A 25628-nucleotide genomic window follows, 5' to 3' on the forward strand; every position below is an offset into this window, starting at 1 on the left:
TATCCTTTAGATATACTGGGATGCAAATATAAACATCCATTAAGCTGAAATTAGATACCCCCTGTAATTACCAAACAATTCTGGCTGCTCTGTAGTTTTCATTGCAATTAACTGTTTGGGAAATACAGTCTTCCTAAATAATATAATGAAACCAGCTACTGTGAGTTCGCCACCTCATTCAACACCCAATATACTTTCCTTACAGAATAAACGATGCAAACTATTTCTACTAAGATAGCCTGAACCATCCATGTAAGAATTGCATGCAAATTTAATTTTTCTAAACCCCTGTGACTTGGATAAGAGGAACAATACTCAAAGTCCCTCCCTGCCCAAGAGCAATTCTTTTTCATGGTTTTTTAATGAAATATGGGTGCCCAAGATTATTACATGTTCATCTTTTATGCGGGTTACAGAATTAAAACGCAATATTGAAAACAATTTAAGACAGCTTGCGATCATAAAAAGAAGGTGCACGCTAAAAACATGCAGCTCAAGTGTCAAAAGGCAGTGGAAAGAGGTGAGGATAACCCTTAAACTTGCTATTTGCCGCATAGTTCTGTGGGGATGATCTTTCCTTTCATTAAAAGAACAAAACCAGATGGAACTAGGTGTGTGGAGGTGGAGCTGTTCTTCATATCCTTCCTTTTCGAAATAGCAACTGGAGGAAGCATCCCTCTTTTCTTTGGAACAGTCAGTGGCCTCATGTTTGCGTCATGATTCTGTAATGTATGGGACGTTGATCTGTAGGGGTCAGCAGCACTGTGTCCCAGAACCCCAGTTTTTTGGGCCGTGTCCCTTTCTGTTTACACACATGCCCCATTTCGAAGTACAAAAATTGTGGAGAAGATGGCTGTCGTCATTACTGTAGTGTCTTCCATTTTAATTATGTTTATGGACTGAACCACAAGCTCGGCAGCTCAAAGTAGGAGGCAATCCATTTCCCTTCATGATTATGGTTTTCTAACATTGGCCCTGGAATTTAGTTGGAAGTGTGGCTGGGGAGAAAGATCGGTACATAAACTCACCAGCTTTAACAAGTCTAGTGTCTACATTTTTAAAAACACACACACACACACACACACACACACACACACACACGAGTGTATCTGAAGACCATTATTAAAATTTTTAAAAAGCAGGGGAAGGGCAATAAATGTAGTAGTCATTGTACCACTGCAGTATGTGTGTGTGACACATGGTTTTTGTCTTTTCATCTTCCACAAGAGCCAAAAGTTTCCTGCCGCTCTCTTTCCAGCTATTGACAAATGATTGCCAGATGTGAGGTTTTTTGCAGTGCTCTTTCCCCCCCTCAGCAAACCTGCAGCGATGGGATATTTGATTCTCCCTTGCCCATTTCATCTCCTTCCCACATCTGCCAGGGACACACAAGCAATACATCCCTACATGAGAGTTTAAAGTTTACTCAAGCTCCTTCTCTACTTCCTCGCTCCCCCAACCCACCCGGCTCTCTCCATCAGATAAAGCTTTTTTTTCTGAGAGACAATTGATTGAAGTCAATAACGACTCTTTGCAATTCTCCAACGGCCTTAGGAATATGTTGTTTTAATCATCTGCATCAAGGTAACACTGTTAAGTTTTATTTATTTTTGAGATGATAGGTGGGGAAAGTATGATGTAACTTGGTTCCTGTGGCTGTCAGGCTTATAGGAGCTCCTCAGGCTCTTGAAAACATGGCGTGTCTTTTTTTGTGGGATCTTCTGGTAAAGTCGTTGTAGGAACTGGCTAACTTCTAAAAGAGCACCTATGAACACCCCCTACAGAAAAAAAAACCACACATTAGACATTTAAATGATGGGGAGGGTTAATACTTCAACAGCTTAAAAAAAAAGAGAGAGAGAAATATTCCCCAGTTCCCTTGATAATTGTTCTAAGTGATTTTAAAGAGAGAGAGAGCTGTTTCTGAAATAGCTTATAATAACAGTAAGAAATGGCCACATATAGAAGCAGCAGCAAATAAAGGCACTTTTAAGGGTGGCTGGTTTATGCTGATGAGTCCATCCCTCCAAACTTCCCCCTTTAAAATAGTTTATATTAAAAATCACATTTTCCTCCCTGGCCTGTTCAATAGGGTGGCCTCTTGTGTTTTTATACTGAAATTCTGGTTAACTTGAGCCACTTCTTATTCGCTGGCCAAGTTTAGCATTTTTAAAAAGACTCGCTGGAACATCTGCTGCATGTACTTGCAATGTATGATGGGATTGCCCTCAGCTTTTCCAGCATTTATTTAAATGGGCATCATTTGCCCCATTCTCTTCCTCAGTGATCGCAGGCAGAACACAGGTAATAGTGACATATCTCTATCTTGTGCCTCTATGAGAGAAGCTCAGAGCTTCGCTGTAACAAGAAACAATATAACATAATTTAAAATATACCATGTGTGCACACAAGCCTATGTGGCAAAAAACCAAAATGGGGGTGGGGAGGAGAGAAGCAGTAAAAGGGAGAACAAGGCTCTCCGATTCTGGGTCTTAAAGGCTGTATAACTGGGTAGACCCTTTTCATAAGGCAGAATCAGCCAGCAGATGGGTGTTGTTATAAGGCAACAAATTATCAGTTATTTATTATTATATTTTTACTGTTGAGAAAGGGAATTTGGAGTGGCTGCCTCAGGCATCAAAATGTTTGCGCCTGCCCTAACTCTGTATATGAGGAATCCAAAAATGCGCATGAGGTTGTTTCTGAGGCAGTAGCGGCCCCTCTCAAATGCCCGCTGAAGCAGCCCAGGCCATTTCCAGGTTTTGAGGCCCCTAGCCGTAATAAATGCAGCCATGGGAAAATGACAACACATGGAAAGAAAATAAGGCATCAAAACAGAAGAGAAGAAACGAGAGATAAGCTGAATACACACATTCAACAAATGCTCTTCTAGTCTTTTTCTGTGATATGCACTAAATACCAAAGAAAAGTCTCACTTCAGACCCTCCAAGTATCCCTATTTTACAGGGACAGTCCCAGATTTTCAGAAGCCATCCCGGTTTCTGATTCGATCATGGAATGTCCCGCTTTTCCTTAGAACATCCCTGTTTTCACTGTTGTTGTTTTTTTGTGTGTTTTTTTGAGGGTATGGAGTTATGGGACCCCCGAGCCAAGGAGATAAGTAACTAGACAACCTTTAGAAGACATCTGAAAGCAGCCCTGTATAGAGAAGTTAATGTTTCATTATGTTTTTATATAAGTTGGAAGCTGCCCAGAGTGGCTGGGGTATACAATAATAATAATATAAAATAATAATAATAATAATAATAATAATAATAATAATAATAATAATAATAATGGAATACGGCACCCCTATTTTCATCGGAGAAATGTTGGAGGTATATCACTTTCATGCCATGTTGCCATTGATCCTCTGCATATGACAAAATCTGTATCACTTAAGAAAAAGTGTGTCTTTTACCAAATCTCATCTCTCATTTGCTGAAGCTTGCAACTCTAAACTGAGAGTATCTGTCACAATTCGATCCAATGCACTTAAAAGCAAATTGTGAAACTTAACAAATGCCCCCCCCCCCAAATTAGCAAGTGTCTAAATGTGACTTCTCCTTTGACCTTGAAGCCCTGGGCCAAATGACCCACCTTGGCTGCCCCTCTGATTTGCCCTGCGCCGCCCCCCCCAACAGATTGTCATCACACATTTTAAATTCCCTGAAGAATAAATCATACATTGGTGATTCGGTGTTTCTGTGCTGAAGCAACAAACTATTGAAGTTGCACCGAATTCAGAACCTGAACATGTATGTGCAAGTACCGTTTATGTGATTTGAGAACGAACAGTCAAGGAAAGTCAATTTTCCTATTTCTCTTTAAAAAAACCAAAAAACCACGGGGATTTATGCGATCAAAGCTAAGAGTCGTTGAAGGTCAACACTACTTCACTACTTTCTCCAAACAGTCTGAAACTCCAGTCACAAGAGGCAAGCTCCTTCAGATTCAAAACACTTCACTGAATATGCCCCCAGTAAAACAGCTCTGGTTTCTCATGCCTTCCTACACCTCTCAATATTGAAACTCGGGGAGATAGAGGGAGAGGTGCTAAGCAATGGAGGTGTCATCCGGCAGCGGCACCCAGGGAACGTCCTTCAGAGGACAACTTGTCACTAGCCGTCAAAGAAGCGAGTGGCTTTGTGGTCTCCGAACATCTGGCAGCACTGCACAGGAAGCTGAGGGGGTGTCATTAATTGTGATGAAATAATTTAAACCATCAGGAATAAATGAGGCTGTTAAGCTAAGTTCAGATTCCATTTGCCATGCACATGTGTCTAGCAGCCTGTGTGCATTTTAGGAAGGGGAAGAAAAGGGAATTAATGTTAGCTTGCGAGCAGAAGTGAAACAGATACAGCAAATGGAACACATTTATGGAGCAGTGACTTCTTGTAGAACTGTATTTCAGAGGTGGGGCTGCAGAATGTCACTGCATGGAAAACCAGCATGTTTTGTCTAAAAACCTTTGCATAAAATCAGACTTGAAGTGGGAGCTGTATTGATTCATAGCCACGCCAGCATTTTCCCCTTGATGCCATACTTCAGGTTTAGAAAGAGAGGGCCGGGGGAGGGGGAGAAGAGGGAGAGGAGTTTTCATGCCATATATCAGAGGTACCCCAGTGTTAAGGATTAAGAGTGTGCATTGCCTACACTGAAATAGCTGCATGTGGGTTCAACAGACTGCTGCAGCATAGCATGTGTGCATGTGAGATACTTAGCTTAAATACAACATGTGAAGCAATTCTCAGTGTTTTTGTGAAGTTGTGCTTTGCATTCTTAAGCAGATGCTAGCTGTGTTTGGAGAATCGTATCATGGATTAATAAACTAAGGTTTGAACAAGCCTTGTGCCCCTGTATGTAGCCATTCCTCCCATTGTATGTCATGATGTCTGGAGAGTTTTTGGCTTTCCTTTATTTTTGCATTGTGCTATATGCTTTCTTTGTATCCCCTACCACTAAATGCATATTTGTTAATGTCTGTTGATTGATCAATTTGCTATTTTGATGTGGGGCAGGGGAGTACAAGAAATTGGGGCACAAATGATTTGTATCCTTGCTCCGCTATGAAGACTATTGGCCTGTAGGAAACCAGGATTAGTAATTTGTATTTACTTTGGAGGAATTCCGTGGTGAAAACAAATTGGCTAAGAAGTTTCAAATACTTTGTACACTAGATGGTACTCTAGAAATGGTAAACAATAACATTAGTGTTTGAAATTTCAGCAGTTCCACAGAACAGGATTTTAGGAGTGAATAACTCTCTTGGAAGTTCAGTTTACTAAACTGGTTTACAGAGAAAGCAATGGTTTAAAAAGGGTTTGGAAATTTGGCTGTAGGGAACTTGATTGCAGGAGTTAAAGGCTGTGATTTCACATGTGTATGTTGGTTTTATCAAGTATCTTGCAAGGTTTTCTGGAATCATTGTTGATAAAACCTTGCAGATAAAATCTGGTCCTTGTAGTGACTGAGAAGTGTTCAAAAGGAGAAAAAGGAAATGATCAAGGCCGCATATCTTCAGATAATAATACCAATCCAGGAATCTGGATAGTCAGTGTATTTTCATGTAAGGTGTATTGTATTAGCTTCTTCTTCCTCCTCCTCCTGTTGTTGTTGTTGTTGTTGTTAATTAAGTGACATGTTGGTGTTCAGAGAGTACCATGCTTAAATAATTATCATTTGGTAGTCCTGCAATTCTGATACATATAGAGGCTAAGAGAAATCTCATCTTTGTCATCAACTCACCAGATGACCTTAGGTATGCCACTGTGTCTCAGCCTTAGCAGCTGCCTATAGCCTGCAATATGGAAATAATAATACTTGTCTATCTTACAGGATTTGTGTAAGGATTATCACTAGGTACTCAAGAAGGTGGTGGCAGCCCACCTAAAGGCAAGCTGGAAGGAAACTCATTATTTGGGTCCATTTCAACCAGGCTTCAGTCCTGGATATGATGCTGAAACAGCCTTGTTGATGACCTCTGTCAGGAAGAAGATGAGGGAGTTCAAACCTATTGATTGCCCTTGACCTCCCTGTGGCTTTTGATACTGTTGACCATGATATTCTTCTGGGCAGGGATACTTGCATAGGGAACCCATAAGTGTGTACATCTTCCCCTTTACAGACATTGCCTAAGTGCCTGGACAGCAGGTGTTGGGGGCTAGCAGGGGCAGCTCTAGTCTGTCGATGCAATTACAGAACCTTCAAGTGTCCCTATTTTCCAGGGACAGTCCTGGATTTTCCGAAGCTATCCTGGTTTCTGATTTGATCCTGTGATGTCCCACTTTTCTTTACTGCATCCCTATTTTCATTGGAAAAATGTTGGAGGGTATGGAGTTATGCGACCCCCAAGCCAAGGAGATAAGTAACTATGCAACCTTTAGAAGACATCTGAGGGCAGTCCTGTATAGGGAAGTTTAATGTTTTTATATATGTTGGAATGATGATGATGGAATAGAACGTCCTTATTTCCAAAGTGAAATGTTAGACCGTATGCAATTATGGTTGGGTGAGTATAATGGCTAAAAAGGGCTATGCAGAAGCTACAATCACCATTGTAGACCCAGAATTCCATTCACAATCTTGCCATGTGGAGGCAAAGCATTTCCTTGTTTACTATTGTCCCTTTCATGCAGCAGTGGGTTACGAGTGCTTTTTTGCTTCCTATAGTTGTGTAGAGCGCATGTTTATTCCTTATGCTTGAACTCAGCATAGAGTCTCGGGCATTCCTGCCTGCTGCTTCTTTCACTGCCTTTCCCCTCTGGCTAATACGCACTCTATGATTTAGAGAACCGTCCCTGCAGCACGTTCTCAACCCCACAGCTGCCACACTTGGCAACCGCACACAGCACTGATCCTTGCGATTGATACGCATGAGATGTATATGCTCTGATGTGGTCCTCACTCACATGTAAGAGCATGCACACTGGGTCTTTGAAAGTGTGGTGAGAGTTGTCTGATGTCTCATGGTTCGTTTTTAGTAAAATATGCCTTTCCCCATCACACTCCTTGTACTGTGCTTGATAAAACCTAAGACAACCTTTTCGTTTAACAACTGTAAGGGTTAGCTATATCCACATACATACATCTCATGGTGTCTTGGTCTTATCTCATGATCTTATCTCCTCCAAGCCATCTTATTGTCCATACAAATGGCAGCTGAAAAGGGACAACAGTTCTTAAATAGTTCATACTACAGCTGGGAGATTACATGAATGAATGGTCCTCCAGATAAATAAAAGAATCCCCTCTATACATAATAATTAGGCCTTTTGGGATAAGAAAGCTAGCCTAGCAGTCTCTCTGACATTTGAGTTCTATATGCCCTGAGGATATCGTCATGGTTTTACCACTACCTCCGCTTTCCGTAAGCTGAACTTCAGTTACTCATGATTTGGTCACTTGCCGCTAAAGTTGAAAGCTGCCTTCATTGAGAATTGTTATGTTTGAGGTCAGGTAATATGAACACTGTGTACTGATTGAATTTGTGATGTCTCTTCCAAGCAAGCACCCTACCACGATTTTATTCAGTGTTACTGTGTGTACAGAATCTTCACAGATAAATTGCAATAATTCTATGGTGCTGGATGGTGTTAACAAGCATTTGTGCATCAAACGCGACTGTTTAGGATCACCAAATCCATTTCAAACTTAGAAAATTTCTTTTTTTTAACTTCTTGTTGCTGGAAAAAAAATGCTGTTTCCAATCGCTTTTGGAGCAGGTGTGGGCAGAAGGCAAATCAGGATCTACAGATCTCTGAGTGATTTGCAGTAGATTGGGAAACATTTCTGACTCCCAGTCATTTAGCATTTGACAACAACACAACTTGCTTTTTCCACCTAAATTAGGCAGCTGCAATGAAGAAAGCTCAGGTCATTTCTGGCACTGAAAAATACCCAGGCTCAGGTTGTGCTCAGAGTCTCTTTGGTCCTTCTAGCTTTTGCACCTGGTTCTGGTTGTTTAATCTTGGGGGTTCCAGTAAAAAACCCCAAACAACCCCGAAGTCTGTAGCCATCCCTGCCCTAGATTACTAACACCCCTGAATATCATTTCCCTTTTTTTAGACATTTCTGGAAAAAGTTGGCATTGCATTTGTACATTTGAGAGTCAGGTGGTTTGGTGCGGACAAAGGTAAGCCGCCCAGTATTGGATCACACCTGTGTGGCTTTCAGGTATTTTCTTGTTCCTCGCCATTGTCGACGTTACACTTCCGAAACTCCTGGATTATTTGCTGTTTAGGTTTCCTCTGATTTCCAAAGCTTGTGCCTCCTAAAGGGTTGCTTTTGTTTTCCCTTATCTCCTCCGAGCCATCTTCAACAGCAGTTGTATAAGCACTGCTGGAAGCTGCAAAGAGCTTTGGCTTCACAGCAGATCTTCCAGATACTATGTACATTAAAAAAGTTATTCGTGTCCCCCAGGCTGGTATGTTCAGGCTGGTGTGGTCAGAGAGAAGTTTCTAAATAATGACACTGTGTTTTTCAAATTAATCCAATAATGGAGCTAACCGCTGGCAGTTTTTAGGAAGGTAACAGGGTGCGGGGAGCAATCTTTTCCAGCTGCAGAGGAAACAAGTTGTTCTTGCTGGGTTTTTGCTGGGCAATTTCAGTGTAAATTCCATTAAGGGTGGAAGGCAAACATGGTCATGTTTAAGGAATATAAAATGAGAGGGGGGCGGGAATAGCTTCATATATATGAATATACGGTAATCATCCTTTTAAACAGGGTTGTTGTTTTTAGCCAAAACTCACTGGAAGTTCTGGCACCTCTTTTTCTAGAAAAATAGCACCGCTTTCAAACAACAATGGGTTTGGTTTCAAAGGGCTACATGTTGAAGGACACCGGTAGAGCTTGTCTCTGGGTTATTGTATGTAGCTGCCGGCACTTGCAACAGCTCCTGGTCACCTGAACATAGATGCAGTACAGTTAAGTACTTAATTTGTTCCGGAGATCCGTACTTAACCTGAAACTGTTCTTAACCTGAAGCACCACTTTAGTTAATGGGGCCTCCTGCTGATGCTGCACCGCCGGAGCACAATTTCTGTTCTCATCCTGAAGCAAAGATCTTAACCTGAAGCACTATTTCTGGGTTAGCGGAGTCTGTAACCTGAAGCGTATGTAACCTGAAGCGTATGTAACCCAACGTACCACTGTACTACCAACCCCAGTGTTTGCAAACTAAATACGGGTCCAGAATACTTGTGATAAAAATAGCAGGGAGAGACGTTTCAGGGGGAAAGTGTGTGGCAGGGAAGGGGTTAGGCATTTCATAGGTTCAAGCCATCCCTTTATTGTCAGGACTTTTTACCATTGATATTATACAATATGTACTTTCTACAGAGCTTTGGGATATAGTATAGGGATATATTATACCCCAAGATTTTTAATCAGTAAAACCAGAAGACATTTCACTTCCAAGATGCCATATATAGCCAACCTTGAAATTCCAAAACCCTTTGGCCCACTGCCAGGCCCTTCCTTCAGCCATCCAGGAAGACCGCTGTACAAAGACACCGTACGGGGAGAGGAAATGCACATGTGGATCTGGGCAACTGGAAAGAGCAGAACACGCCTTTTTTCACTGCCAATGCTATACAGTGGTACCTCTCGATGCGAACAGGATCCATTCTGGAGCCCCATTCGCATCCTGAAGTGAATGTAACACGCGTCTGCGCATCTGCGCGTGACGTCATTTTGAGCGTCTGTGCATGCGCGAGTGGCGAAACCCGGAAGTTACGTGCTCCGTTACTTCTGGGTCACCGTGGAGCACAACCCGAAAATATTCATCCCGAAGCTACTTCAACCCGAGGTATGACTGTACAGACATACAAGCTAGCTTCATCTTGACTATACTACATAAATTCCCAGGTCTCACAGAACAACTTTATATATCCCTGCTACTTCAAGATGAAAACCCAGGTGTTACATACTCACTTGCTAGATTCTGCGCTGCTGTGATGAATATTCGTCGAAGGATAAACCAGGCCCAAAATGCAAGACCTGTGTTTGTTCACACTCCCTCCCTTATAGTCGCTTTTAACTGTTTGTCCCGGTTTCTATCTTTTTAAGTATGTATGATATAATCCCCTTTTAATCACTAGTTTTTATTGCTTACCTATTTTAAGTCTTATGTGTTCAGTTTATCCGTATGGTTTATCTTATGCTGGTCTGTGACCGAAATAAAGTTTGATACTGGTACTGCCTTTCAACCCTTAACTAGAGTCCCCAAGGCAGTTCATTTTGCACATCAGTGTCAAATGAGGGTTTTATAGCATATGCATGTTGTTTATCTGCAACATGTATCAGCTGAGTTCTTGAGCCCGTGATAAAGCAACAGCTAAAATATTGGGATGATGGAAAGTTATTACTTGTACTTACTGTCATCAGCTAGGGCAATTTTATTTGGCAGGTCCTCCTCATTCATAACGATTTTTCTATAGAGACTTCAGGTGAGAGAAAATAGCTGGATTGTCTTCCCATTAGTGTTAAAAAAAAATCCCCACTTATATTTCTTTTTCCTTTCAAAGGATTTCTTTCCCTCTCAAAATAAACTATAAAATGTCATAATATAAAGCAGTAAGGTAAAAACCAGAAGTGATCCACTTAAATATAAACTACTCCAAAACACTGAACATGTAATAAAGTTTGTTGCTCATGCTACTGGGTGCTGTCTTCAGGCTCTGCAGTGGCATACAGCCGTGTCCCAAATGAACAGAAAAGAAAAATAAACCCCACCCATATAATGTTATGAATTGGAATTCTTGCGCAAACCAAGGAGGCTTGCTTTGATGTTCAAAGCGGTGGTTGTTGCAGCTACCCGTCATCAGAATCATTGGCCAGGGCACCGAAAAAGAAATACTTTTGGATGTTGTGTAAATTGGCAACTGCATTGTCATTTGACTGGGAAGCTGTACTGTGGAGATGGAAAATATAGATCACAGAAGTAGCTGGAATCCTTCACCGCATCTTTTGCTAGTCATCTATTTCCCCTTTGCATTATTAATATGCTATGTAGCAGCATCTGTGGGATAGATGTCCCATGTTTGTCCTGACAAAATTCAGATCTGCTGGTTATTACGGTCATCCAGTGGCTGGCACACAAGAACTGTCATCAGAAGTACTAGAGATCACAATGTTAATAAGTAGAGCTGGTGGCCCCATGCCAATTAGTAGGACAGAAAAATGAGTCTACACACAGACAAGGCTGGAGATGGTTCTGCATTCTCAGGGGACTCCCCAGTTAGGCTGAAAACAAGAGTTTTGTAATTTAAAAACAAACAGAACACCACAACAAAGACTTCCAGACTTCCAGAAGCCACAGAATGTTTAGGGCAACTTAGTGATAATGAACAAAAGAAAATGGTGATGGGGACTGGCTTGCTTGACCTTCTAAGAGTTTCTGGAGGGAGGGTGGATAAGGGTTTGGGATATCCTAAGTGTTTGAGGGCTTTTGTCACTTTTCAATTTATTTAGAGCAGAGGAAAGCCACTTTCTACGATCCTAATTAACCACACTCCCCACACCCCCTCAAGATGTTTTCCTGCTTTGAAGACTGTTAAAGTATTCTGGAATGGGGTGTGCCATGAAGCAAATGTGCAGGGACTCCAGTTCTGTTTACTTGCGTTCTTCCACACAGCGTAGGGAGGGGACACACACACACTCTGTTATTCAATTATGTTGTAGTTACACTATAGGATATTGTCACACTGTAGCTGAAAGGACCAATAATTTACAGTCCTAACAAATGCAGGTCGGAGAACATTGTGTTTTATTAAAAAACTAATAGTTTTGTTTAAATCCCTTCAAAATGGAGACATCATCCTACTTTGTGTGTTTTACCCTTTCCCCCTCCTCATAGCCTTTTTATCGCCCCTGCCTGCAACGTATTCCTAAAATCAGTGTATTGGCAGTCCTAATAATACATGTGTAAGGGGTTGTGCACGCATGCCTGGCATTTTTGTATGCTTTCCAGTTCAACGGCTGGCCCCACCCCAATGCTCTGGGGACTTTGAAATATTCAGGCTGAAGGTGGAAGATGTGACGAGCGGGAAGCTGAATTATAAAGGGAAAGAAACAAGTCATATCCATCTGCATGTGGCTATCACTTGCAGTCGTGCTATAAGGTCTTCAAACTTTGAGGTAGTTTGGATGTAACCATCTGTACTTAACAAACCATGGTGCATTAAGATGAGAACGGGCATTGTGCCTGCATGCTGCCTGGCTCACCCTTCCCTGACTTTCCCAGACTGATAGCCTTGGAACTAGCCACTATCATTTCCCACAATATTCCAGAGTGCCAGTATATACGGGCCTTGTGTGAACTCTGCCGCCGCCACCACCGCTTTTGCTCATTTCCACTCTCATCAGAAAACCTGCTGCAAGGAGGCACCCCTGAAGATGGCACTTAGTCCAGTGCCTTCTGAAACCTATAGCTGGTCCTCTGATGTAGGTCAGATCAAAGACTCACCTAACCTAGCATTTTGTTTCCATGAGATGCCTCTAGGAAGTCAGAAAACATGGTCTGAAGCAGTGTTTCCCAAAGGGTCTCCAGCTGGCTTTGGACTAGAGTTCCTATCATTTCTGACCACTGGTCCTGCTAGCTAGGGATGATTTATTCTATGTAGTTTAGTTTATATGTTTGTATACTTTTTCTGCCTTTGGAATACAAATGGAATTGTCTCAGATAGGGTGGCCAATAATTAGTGGGATCAGAGATGTGGTTCCAGAATCTAACCTTCTCCTCCCATGCTGTGTGCTGTGGTCCTGAGGAAAAGCTATTATTGGTGCCACTAGGGGATTTTCCACCAAAACAACTACCAACTTCAGAAGAGAGGTTTTCCCTTAGTATTCTAGTAGGGGAGCAAAGGGTTAAATTATTCCCTACAGCTGCTCTCTCCCAATCCCACCAGTGGCTGTGTTTTAAGATGGGCAGCCCAGACTTTCCTGGTTATCCCAGCTTCCCAGAAAATTTGTTAGGCAGCAACCAGGGAAAGGGTCTATTCCTGTGGCATAGCTTTTTGGGGGGAGGGGGCACAGGGGCAGTTACCCTGCATGCAAAATTGTTAGCGGTGCAAAATTTCAACACCCTATAAAGCCTCAATACAACAGTTTGCTTCCGTTGTTGGGCTCCGTTGAAAACTGCTTTTCTGTGCGAACTTGGAAGTGACCTCTCCAGACAATGGAATGACTCTTCTTTTCTTATCTCTGCGGATGTGATCTCCTGAGTGATGTGGATGCTGTTAGGCAGTTGAATGTGCATGCCTACTCTGTTCGTTTCCTTCTCATCCCTGTTCCACTCAGCCCCGGGAGCTGGCAACCCACAGTATGCCACTAGTCTATTCTGCAGTTGTGCCCCAACTATGTAGGGTTGCCATATTTCAAAAAGTAAATACCAGGACACCCCAAAAGTTGTTGAGCTTTCTTAAGAAAACCACCAAAATTGAACTCTTGTTTTTTTTTTTTACAAAAACATCAAAAAGACTGGATTTTTTGATTGACGTGCTTAAGGACAAAGTGCCGCCTCTTTCAGATGTCAATTCCACCTTTGAAATCCCAGTAGTGTCCAGGGGTATGGCAGCCCTACCCAACTGCGGGGTGCCCTTTCCCCTTGAAATAGAACTGGCATTGACACTGCTAACCTTTCATCTCCAGCTCACTTTCCTCATTGGGCTGGGTTGTTTTTATGGTTTTAATCTTGATTGCACCCCATCCTTGTATTGCTGCACCATGAAGGATGCAATCTGCTGTGGTGTTGTTGTTTTAAAAAAGGTTATGTGCAAAGCAGCACATGTACTTTGTCCTTGACATATGCTACTATAGATTGTATCAGTAGAACCTGCAACACATGAGGTTCTCCACCAGGCCTCCTCTCCCTCAAGGGTCACTATTCCATCTGTCTGCCTCAGTGGAGAAATGAGAAGCAAAGGCTCATTCCATCGGCTTTGCTGAAAGACCAGCACCACTGGGTGCTTCCTGCACCTGAGCTGTTTCTGTGCCAGCTGGTCGGTTATCATAAGAACTATTTAAGAATTGGTGCCTGAGTTTTCCCACTTCTTTGTGCCTTATCCCTTCTCCTTTGTGTGTCATGTTTTCCAGACAGACTGTAAGCCTGCAGGCAGGGACTGTCTTGTTCTAATTCATTGTCAGTAAGCCACCCTGGGTGCCTTTTTGGCTGGAAAACAGGGCACAAATGCTGTAAATAAATAAATAAGCCTGCAGTACATGGTTTTGTATGGTCCCTCGGAAAAGTTATCTATGCTATTCAGCATCACCACACTTTGTCTACAGGGAGCTGTAAATGAGCTGCTGTGAGGAATGGTCAACTTGAAAGCATTTTGCTACGCACGCACCCCCCCCTCCAATCTCTGCTGAGGGGTGGAAAGATTTTAGTGGGTTCCAGACGCTCCCCCAGGGTTTGTGTTTTTGTCGGAAAATAAAAGCTATAGTGTCCTTAAGATACATGGTTTTATTTACACATATATACATCTGAACCGTGATGGGGGAAGCGCAAAAGATTACACCGCAAGTGTGTCTCTTGTTGCTTCTTCCATAGATTCAGCAAACTTGGGTCCAGAGCAGAAGTCAGCCATGTCTCTGGGTTCAGCCTCTCCCAGCCAGCCCACATGGAGTTCTGCCCCTGCTTCCTTCTTGCTCTTTCCCCAAACCTGCCAAAGGACACCTCTCCCCACCCCCATGTTGTAGGGTAGACTACATGCCCCATGTAACTCTCACAACCCCCACCTCTCAACTCTTATTACTCAGGTCAAGAGGGGAGTGGGGAGAGACAGTATTTGCATTGTCAATTGCTCTTAATTCACAATACTCTGCTCCTCTTTGTTTCTTAATGGCACTTCTGTCAGCTGATCTCCCGAATAGCAAAACCAGTTTAGTATTTTTATACAGGAAATACAATATAGTATTTTCACACTGCTAAATCCAACACCTGTTAGTTCACCCCAGTTCACCACTGATGAAACACCAACACAACAGAAATCTAGGGGGAAGGCAGGGCACCCACAAATCTGTAATAATATTGATAGCAGAGTTCGTCCTTGAAGTAAGATTTCTGCAGGAAAGTTTAAGTGGTAGAATGTTCCTTAATACAGTGGATATTTTCTTCTCGCTGATATGCATGCCAGTTGCGTGCTTAGAAATTTCTGAGAACTTTACCAATACTTTTTTTTAAAAAAAACACACACACAAACAAACCAAAAAATGCCATGGCAACTCTCAGGAGAAACAACAACTCGGGAGCTTCTGAATCTTGTAAGGCATGAGATGATTGTTACGTTTTGCCCGGATGCCTACTTTGAAGCCGGTGGCATGTAGGCATTGCATGTGAAGAAGAGGGGTGAGGCACATTAGAGATGTTTGTGGTTATCTTCTTTAATTGGTACTATGGCCAAAAATTTACAAGGTAACAGTCACAGAACGGGCAGATGAAACAACATCAAAGTTTAACAGCTGAGTGCCCCGAGGTAAGGTACAGCTAAATTCTTTAATGTATTCACTGGCATCACTGGAGGAAACTCTTCAATCTCTGCATAGTACCACACACTTTCCTCTGCTCCTTTCATGGCAAGAAACTAGCTGCCCGGGCCAGCTCAGATGATTTTGCTCCCACAAGCAAAAGTGAATTCTTCTCCTCCCCTCCCATTTTTGTTGATTGCAGCCCATGGGGGATGGGGGTTGTTCTCCCTCCCGAAATGTTTTCCAATTGCAGATCCATCTCCCTGTTTCCTACAGTGGAAAGGAGGGAAGAGACTTCGCTTTATCTTTAGATCTTTCCAGCAAGCTCAGCACTGTGGTGCGGAGGACATTTGCTGCCTCTGCTCTTCAAAGACGGGCCTCTGAGGAGCACAGGCAGTTAGTTCTCCCCCTCTTGCAGCTCTGCGCTGGGAGGAGAGGAATGCAGCACTGTGGTGGGGGCTTGGCAGGCCTGATGTGACTTGTGGGGCCATGGGCTCCCTACCCCTGTTGTATGGGACAATTGGAAAGGAGTGCAAAGGCCTGCAAATCTCACACCATGTCCCAAGGCTGTGGGGAAGGCTTCCGTATTACTCCTAGGTTTCCTTTCCAAGCCCTTGGAATTCTGTCACCTCCAGAAAACTGCCTGTAAAACATACTGCATTGGCCTGATCCTGCACATACCCTCCAACATTTCTCCTATGAAAATAATAATAATAATAATAATAATAATAATAATAATAATAATAATAATAATAATATCCCACCCATCTGATTGGGTTGCTCCAGCCACTCTGGGCAGCTTCCAACATATATAAAAACATACTAATACATTAAACACTTTAAAAAAGCTTCCCTATTCAGGGCTGCCTACAGATGTTTCATAATGAAAACAGGGAAATCCTCCATACTCTCCAACAATGCTTTTTTTAGGGGGTACTCAAGTACCAGCACCTCTTTTTGTTGTTGTTGTTTAAAAAGTGTGGCACTTAACTGTAACAACTTCATGGCGAGTACAGGCACCTATTTTTCTAGAAAAGAAAAAGCACTGCTCTCCATCATTTCTCTGATGAAAACAGGGACATTCTAAGGAAAAGCAAAACATTCCATGGTCAAATCAGAAACTGCTATGGCTTCTGTAAATCTGAGACTGTCCCTGGAAAATAGGGACACTTGGAGGGTCTGCTGAGGCAACAAAGGAAGTGCATTATTCCCTCTTGGATTTGCAGAATGATCTCACTATGATTTCAGAAGCAAGGTCTCACACTCAGCATGTACTGTAATAACTTTTCAGTTCTGTATACGAATTGAGATCAATAGATGCAGTATTATTATATACCTCATATTTACCTTATGACCTACAATGTGAAATGTGGTTTTTGAGTAGTTGGCTTACTGTAAGTGTCTTCACATCCAAATGTGTTGGTACTGTGACTAATGCTATCTCCTCTAGTGCAGGCAGAGATTTTCCCCTTGTACAATAATTGTGGGAAGGCTAGGGAAATTTAAAAAACCAAAAACCAGAAGCCACAGACTAAATTTATTCACATCCACATCAAACAATTGCCATCTCCCTTCTTTCCCCATTCACTTAGTGACTCTGTGAATTATCAACTCATTCTCTCCAAAGTGTATCAAATTACATTAGATTTGAAATGTATTTACAAAACAGACAAAATATCAAGAGAAATATCACCAGTATTACAGTGTCCTTCCCAATTAAATGTAGTGAATGCAACTACTTTTTATGCCATTTTATGAGTTAGCATTAAAAAGGTACAAAGCCAAAACTAACTAACTAACTAACTAAAACTAACTACTACAACAATACTTGACTGGTCACCCCAGCCACTATGGGCGGCTTCCAACATAATAAAAACACAGCAAAACATCAAACATTAAAAAAAACCCTGATACAGGACTGCCTTCAGATGCCTTCAGAAAGCTGTGTAGTTGTTCATCTGTTTATCTATGCAACAGTGTTTATTTTTACTGCCTATATTCTGACAGGTGATATAGAAACTTTGTCATAAACATGAATGTGGATTAAAGGTAGGAGCTACGGGCTTTGTTCTGGAGCAGTACTTCGCAGCCAGGATAATTAAGATGACTTCAAACCATAGTTTAATATCCTGGGTTGTTCCGAAGCTAATAACCACGGTTTCCTCGTTTGGATAAAATTTAAGACTTCGTGTTCAGCAAGAGACCACAAATCAGGGAGAAGCAAAGGGGTCGTGTGAGCAGGAAAACTTCTTGTTCATTACCCTAATTTACTCATCTGAAATACGATGAACGGCACACAGTCAGTATGGCACCTTTGTAGTAGTAAATTAAAAAGGAAAGTGAAGCTTTATGGATAAAACAATGCATATCTATTCTGTTGGTCCAGTGTGGGGCGTTTTGGTATCCTGGCATCCACCCAAGAATAGGATGGTATCATTCTGCACCCCCTTCTTCCAATTTGTTGTTTCACAGGAAAGCAGTGTTTTAATTCTTTTAACAACCCAACATGCAATTTCCCCACTTCTTTCGGCTTCTCCCACCTGCCTCCCTTAGAGGCTTGGTTTGTTTTAGTGGTGAAAACTATTGAGGTTACATCTGTAGTGGGCACATTCCCTCACAGACACTCTTGCCATCTCTGGAGTCCACAACAGCTGCCCAAATATTCCAGCCATGGGTTGCAATGAAAGTGCATATAATTTATGTTAATTTGACCTGCTTCACAGAACTTCTTGCCTGAAATCAACTGATAGAAGTTTGTAATGAGTAACTGCACCTTGACCCTTCTTTTACCTAACAGGTCGTGAGTGTGTAGAACTGGTGATGGCTGAAGGGAATTAACACTACAAAGTCTTAATGAGGGGGGCAAGGCACACTGAACACATGAGATCCAATACTCTCAATATCCAATAGGGATCCATTCAGGGCACTGGATATTACTTCTAAAGCTGTAATTGCCAGAGTCCTGTGTGTCTCAGGGTCAAGCTACACATTAACTTTAGATGTGTAGTGCTTCTTAAGTAATAGGTTTAATGTGTAGTGCTTCTTTCTTACTCAAAAGTTATATTGGCAGTCCCAGTTGTTGTTGTTGTTGTTATTAATTGAATTTATATACCACCCTATACTCGGAGGTCTCAGGGCAGTTCACAGAACAAAATCAAAATATGAAACCACAAAATACATAATCAAAACAACAACCCAAATACACCCCCCAACCCCCCCCCCCACATTTGAAAAGGGCATTGGGGATGCAATGCACAGGACACACAAGGTTTACTTTGTGCTTCCCCAGGCGAGTTCACCTGACACTCACCTATCCAGGTGGCAATTGCCAGTTCTTTTTCTTTCTTTTTTAAAGCCCCCATTTGCAGCAGTGGAAGAAGATGATAATAATAATAATAATAATAATAATAATAATAATAATAATAATAATAATAATAATAATAATAATTTATTTATATCCCTCCCTCTTCAGCCAAAGCCGGGCTCAGATTTCTTGCTAGTGCTAAATGCCACATGAAGGGAAGGTGTTTTGAGGGAGTTGCATCTAGGTAGAAAAGAACTGAGCCTCCCTTCCATATGTGCTCCTGATCTGGACTGGACCCTCTGCACTTATTTCTGAATAACAAAAAAGCACACCCATAGCTGGAAGTTATGTATTAGATGTAACATGTAGTTTGAGCCTTAGAAAAACACCTTCTCCCTCATCCATGACCCCTAAGATTAGCTGGCAAGGAGATGGGAGTTGAAGCATACATGTCCAGTCATTTTCAGAGGTAAGGACTATGGGGAACTTTGGGGACAGTTGTCTCAGTAGTCCAATTCCCACCTTAAATCATGTCTTCCTGATTATATCTTTGCTCAGCATCTACCAGGAAATTAAATCACTTGTTTTAAAAGGTCTTGTGTTAAAACTGAGGGGTAAAGTAATATTTTTTTACACATTCTTCACTAGTAGTGGTTTTTTATAACCTGCTTTTGTTATTTAAAAAACGATTTGTAAGCTGCTTTTGAACATTTTATAAATTAATGAATTCCCACATAAATGACATAAATGCAGACAACATTCCTTGCCATGCAGGCAACATTATATTATCTTCAGTATTAGGAAAATGGGAAACACTTGCCCTTTCACCAGCTAAAGTTTTGAAATGGATTGACATTTAGTCCTACAGTTCTTGCAAGTCATGGCTGGCTCCTTATGTAATATGCATGCCAGGTGCAAAGTGAAGATTGCATCACTGGGAAGAACGAAATTCCCAAGTATGGTAAATACCTGCAACTCTATCTGAAATATATTCATTTTATTGGAAATTGTTTCATTAAAGATAAATAAATGTTCAAGCAGCCAGACATTCAAGAGAATATTGAAGAAACGGCATTTCCTCAACTCTTCTCCCTTAGTATGATTGTTTTAACATGTAGTGAGCAGAAAGCAACCGCTTTTTGTCAGAAAGCTTCACAACCTCTACAACAAACACTAACAAGGAAATAAAACAATACTGTCTTTTAAAAATGTTAATGTAGGAATATGAAAAAGACATAATATTCACATCTCACCAGTATTTGGAAAATCAGTATTTAAATTGTGCGTATGTAGTGAGGTGAGAATATTTTCTGGAGAATATTCTTGAAAATGAGAATATTCTCGAGAATATTCTTTGCTAGAAAATTCTCCGGAGAATATTCTCCACAAACTCTAAATTCTAATGTGAGAAACAGTTTTGCAACCCACATATTAAAAATCTGGTAAATAATAAGTCAAGCTGTGATATTGCCAGTGTGCTTAATTAATAATGATATTGTTTTGTTTTTGATCCGGTTACATTACTGGGCATTGTGTGAGCATTAGAATTCAAAGTTGATGATAAATATACGGTTAGTGGCAGGCTTAGTGATTAACGTGAGTCATTCATGCTGAATTTTCACTTTCACGTTTGGTGCAAAAAAATCTAAGAACGTGAATTCACTGCATTGTCCCATGGAATAAAAGTTTCTGCACATTTTTTGGTTGCCATCTGAACAAGTTTACCCATGAATAAACATGTATATTAACTAATTGTATAATTTTCAGTGCATTAAAATTATATCATTTTCAATGCATTAAAATGAATATTCTCCTATTTTAAATGAAAATTACCCTCATTTAACCCTGAATTACAGGCATGACAGGCTGTCCTTTCTCTTGGGAGGCTACCATATCTCATCGCTGGAAGCTGGAAGTTGAAAATTCTCTAATATTCTCATTAATTGGGAATATTCTCGAGAATATTCTCCAAAAGATTATTCCTTGAGAATTTAACATCACTATGTGTGTGTAAGAGAGAGAGAGAGAAAGAAAGGGAAAGAAAGAAAGAAAGAAAAACATGCTTTCAATAGCTTACGATCATGGCTTGCATGTAGTTCTAGTGGCTAAAAGCAAGTGGTGCCATTTTTAAATGCAAAGTGGTTTTTGATACAAACTTTGTCGGTTCCTTTGATACAAAATTTGGCACAAGAGAGACTGAACCATCACTTCCACAGGCTCTGCATATCTGTGCTTCCTTCCACTGCAACCTCACAGGTGAACTAAGGAGCCAATTTGAACCTACTTTTAAAGGTTTTTTTAAGAAGATGATCGAAGGTCATAGAATTGTAGAGTTGGGAGGGAAAGATAAATCTTCTCATTAAGTCAAAGCTACTTTTTACTCACTCAGCGCTTAAAACAGGAATCTGTTGGTGGTGGTGGTGTAGTAAAAATGATCAGTTGTTTCACTTGTTTAAATCCCCACAAAAACGATATTATTTAATGTGAGTGGCAAAGCTAAGAATTCTGGGGTAATTCTTAAGAGTGTCTACAGTAAGAGTTAATTATTAGTTTGCTGGTAATCCTCAAAATCCGAGTACATTTATATCAAGTAGCAATTGCATTGGCAGAAAGAGTGGCTGGAAACATTGCGTTTCCCATTATTTTAGGTTGCAGCTACTATTGAAACCAACAGCTCAAGATCTTCCTCCCCCTTCCCTCCCCCATTACATCTTAACCATAAAGAACAACACCCCCAAGTTTATCTGTTTATTTCACAATAAAAAGTCATTATTATGGAAAAACATTTGTGCTTTGTGTTCATGCACAACTGCATTTCTGTGTACAGTGGTACCTCTGGTTACGTACTTAATTCGTTCCGGAGGTCTGTTCTTAACCTGAAGCACCACTTTAGCTAATGGGGCCTCCCGCTGCTGCCACGCTGTGGTGGTGCAATTTCTGTTCTCATCCTGAAGCAAAGTTCTTAACCCAAGGTACTATTTCTGCGTTAGCGGAGTCTGTAACCTGAACCGTATGTAACCTGAAGCGCATGTAACCTGAGGTACCGCTGTATGTAGTGGAACAGTGTGCTAACAACAGTGTGATGGGAGATATTCCAATTTCTTTTTTATTTTGCCTCTAAGAGAAGGTTTCCCTTCTTAAGAGAAGGGAAGATTATTTTGCCCCTAGAGAAGGTTTGCCGCTAGAGGACTAACGATTCCTGCAGCCCAACCCTGTTCCATATTTATCTAGAAACAAGTCTGTCTGAGTTTAATGAGTCTTATTCCCAGGTTACTGTGCATAGAATTGCAGCCTTAGTAAGTTACTCTTGAAGTTAGTGGGACTTGTTTCTCAGCAGACTTTCAAAGGATCGTGCTGCATGTATCAATACCATGTCTACAAGGTTGATGAAGAAATCTGGCTTATTTATTCATACTGTACCTTAATAAGCAAACAGGATTAGGATAATATCCTCTTATTAACGCGGTAAGATGAAGCTTATTTTTAAATAAGCATAAAATTCACCACTAATGGGTATTACCATGTCAAACGATGTAATTCATACTCTCTGTTGTTGGTTGTATTCAGAGAAGACCTATACAAATCAATGAACCTAAGTGACTTATATTATTCGCCCACTAACATTATGGTTTCTGAAATCATTATGGATTAGTTGGGTTCCCAATCAATTTTTTTGCAAACCACGTGGTTTTTTTCCTTCCCCGACCCCCCAATCAAGCAGCGTATAAAATTTTATTAAATAAAGGGGCAGAGGGAATGGCAATTGGCATTAAATCATAAAATGAATAGAGATGACACCGATTTCTATGTGTCTCTGAGTAAGACTTTCCTAATACTTAAATTCTCCCATTAATACTGGGTAGGTTGGTTTGTGTTTTGTGCAGCTGTGAAGTGATGCAAGGAAACTGCACAAGTCCAGAGGTGTTGTGTTAATCTGTTTGCAGTCTTGTGACATCTGGGCTTCTTTAGTTCTCACCATAGACTTCCCCCCCCCCCTTCAGCAGGGAGGAGGAGGAGGGCAAGAAACCTACCTGTAATAAATGTTCAATTCCTTATTCCTATTCAGATTGGTTTGTTTGTTCATTTGCTTGTGTTTGTGAGTTTCCTCCTGCCTTAATTTTTCTTAAGGTTGTTTCTATAATCGTGAGATACTTATACAGTGGTACCTCGGGTTAAGTACTTAATTCGTTCCAGAGGTCCGTACTTAACCTGAAACTGTTCATAACCTGAAGCACCACTTTAGCTAATGGGGCCTCCTGCTGCTGCCGCACCGCCGGAGCACAATTTCTGTTCTCATCCTGAAGCAAAGTTCTTAACCTGAAGCACTATTTCTGGGTTAGCGGAGTCTGTAACCTGAAATGTATGTAACCCGAGGTACCACTGTAGTCCATTTTGTGGCGTGTTAATACATTTGGATTTAGTTTTCATTTTTTAAACTGAGTTGATATGTAGGTTTGCCTTACATTTCAGGTGAAAATAGCAGTGTTTCACCATATGAATACTCCTACTGGAGTTTTTTGGTGTGTTTTTTTACTGTGGGTAAAGGATTACTGTTGAAAGTAAAGGGTAGATGGGATTAAAATAAAAATTAAAGGATTGATTTTAAGCCCTCGCTGGATAAGCAAAGCACCCATGTGATATAGGCTATATCTTTTTTATTTAATTATTTTGCATGCTCAATTCTAATAATATCCTTTTTAAATTTTAGAATGTTGGAACACCTGGATGATAAACTTTATGCTTAGAATCCACCTCTAAATGTATTTTCAGTGTGTGCACTTAGAATTATAGTAATTAAAACAATAATAATAATTGAACTGCTTTTTAACACAGCATCTGGATTTAAAAAACAACCACCTCAGATCATGAAGAGGACACGTTCAGGATAGATTTAAGAGGATAAACTTTGCCTTCTGCTGTTTCCATAAGTTGGGTAGGGTAGACTTTAAAAAAAAAAATGTTTTCCAAGTCAGTTAACTTATCCTACATTGTGGGCTTGTTCATGGCTTGTAAAGAATCCAAAGGAATTTGTAATGGGCTGTGAACAATGGATTGCAGTAGGGGGTAAAAACAACAAAAGGAGATGGAAGGAAAATTGCCTAATTAGACCCAGCACTACTTCTGGAAACATTAAAAAAGGATCAGAAGATATCTCAAGGAACAGAGAGGAGTGAAATGGTCTGCTGTTGCCGCCTCATTCCCAAATACTCCAGACCATTATTCTTCCAAAAGGGAATTGCAGCTGGGCTTAGATTTTTGGACATGAACATGCCCCTGGGTTATATTATATCTGCTGTCTTCAAATAGGGAAGAGTACAAAAGAAATACCTAGCTATACTCCCCCCACACAAATCCTCCATCTTCTTTCTGTGTTCAATGATTCACACCAAACTTTATCTTTAAAAATACCATTTCCATCTGTATAGTGCCAGAACTCTTGTTCTATTTATTTATTTATTTATTTATCGAAACATAACACAATAAGAGTAATAATAATCTACTGGTTTAGTGGGTGATATTGACCAACAAAAACTCATGTTGCATCTGTTTAAGAGGTATTTTGTTTTAGGGGGAACATAATCTGTGTGGCTGCGGGATGCAGGTGGCGCTGTGGGTTAAACCACATAGCCTAGGACTTGCTGATCAGGTCGGCAGTTCGAATCCCTCCAACGGGGTGAGCTCCTGTTGCTTGGTCCCTGCTCCTGCCCACCTAGCAGTTTGAAAGCACGTCAAAGTGCAAGTAGATAAACAGGTACTGCTCTGGCAGGAAGGTAAACAGCGTTTCCGTGTGCTGCTCTGGTTTGCCAGAAACGGCTTAGTCATGCTGGCCACATGACCCGGAAGCTGTACGCCGGCTCCCTCGATTAATAAAGCGAGATGAGCGCCACAGGCCCAGAGTTGGTCACAACTGGACCTAATGGTCAGGGGTCCCTTTACCTTTGTGTTGCAGATTCCAACCAAAAGCCACGACTGAGAGGAGTATTATTTATGTACTTCAAACATGTGCTACTATACAGTGTAATCTAAGGGTTCCTAGATTAGTTTATAATAGAAATCATTAAGAACAAAGACAATGAAATTGATAAACATGAGTTGGGGCATATCAAAAAGAGGAAACAGGCTTTACCGGTAGAATAAGAGGTAAACTAACAGATCTCACACAAAAAAGATAGTGAATGGGGCCACCACAGAGAAGGCTTTGTCTCTGATCACCTCATGTGGAAAATACTTGGCAGTGTGTTTGTGGAGGTGAGAAATAGTCACTAGATATGATACAGGTTACTCTCTGGTCAATAGAAGCACCAAAGTTGCTTGAAGACATCCTTGTGCCTCACAGTGTGAATTTGTACAGCTATGTATACACCAGAAGTAGGCAATCTGTAGACCTTCATTTGTTGCTATAATACAGCTCCCATCATTCCTCACTGGGCCTGATGGGAGCTTGAGTCCAGCAACATTCGGGGGACCACAGGTTCCCTATCTCCGAATCACACTCTGTGGAGAAGGCTGGGAGGAGGAAGCACACCTGACTACTTGTAGATACCTTTTTGTAAGGGAATGCAATACGTTCAGCTTCCCATTGTCTAGAGATGCTGTTGCCTTTCACATTGCTTCATTCAACAAGTAAAGTAAACCCCCAATGTTCCTGTGACAGGAATAAACCCACTGACTAGAAGCCCTTTGGAAGATCTGGTAGTGTATAACATTGACTGCTGATTCATTGATATTTCTGGAGACACCTCGTGAAGGGAGCATTAGGGATTAGCACTGAGCCACAGGCAACAATAAATAAATGAATATGTACTTATAAAACATGTATCTTGCATCCTGTAGCCTTGAACTTTTTAATGTCGT

At 41.1% G+C, this 25628-nt stretch overlaps 1 protein-coding gene and 1 long non-coding RNA gene across 12 annotated transcripts in view; one reads left to right on the top strand and one right to left on the bottom strand.

Moving 5' to 3' along the window:
- The window catches only part of BNC2 (basonuclin zinc finger protein 2), a 411384-nt gene that overhangs the window by 174725 nt on the left and 211031 nt on the right, over positions 1-25628 (top strand). The window lies entirely within an intron of this gene.
- Positions 1416-10670, bottom strand: LOC309360440. The gene is made up of 3 exons (XR_014164151.1): positions 10379-10670; positions 9438-9552; positions 1416-1778 (listed from the first exon to the last, which is right to left on the bottom strand). It is a non-coding gene; the product is annotated as an uncharacterized lncRNA (long non-coding RNA).

This window comes from Podarcis melisellensis (genome assembly GCF_964234715.1).
Source record: "Podarcis melisellensis genome assembly, chromosome: 17".
Classification (NCBI taxonomy): Eukaryota; Metazoa; Chordata; class Lepidosauria; order Squamata; family Lacertidae; genus Podarcis; species Podarcis melisellensis.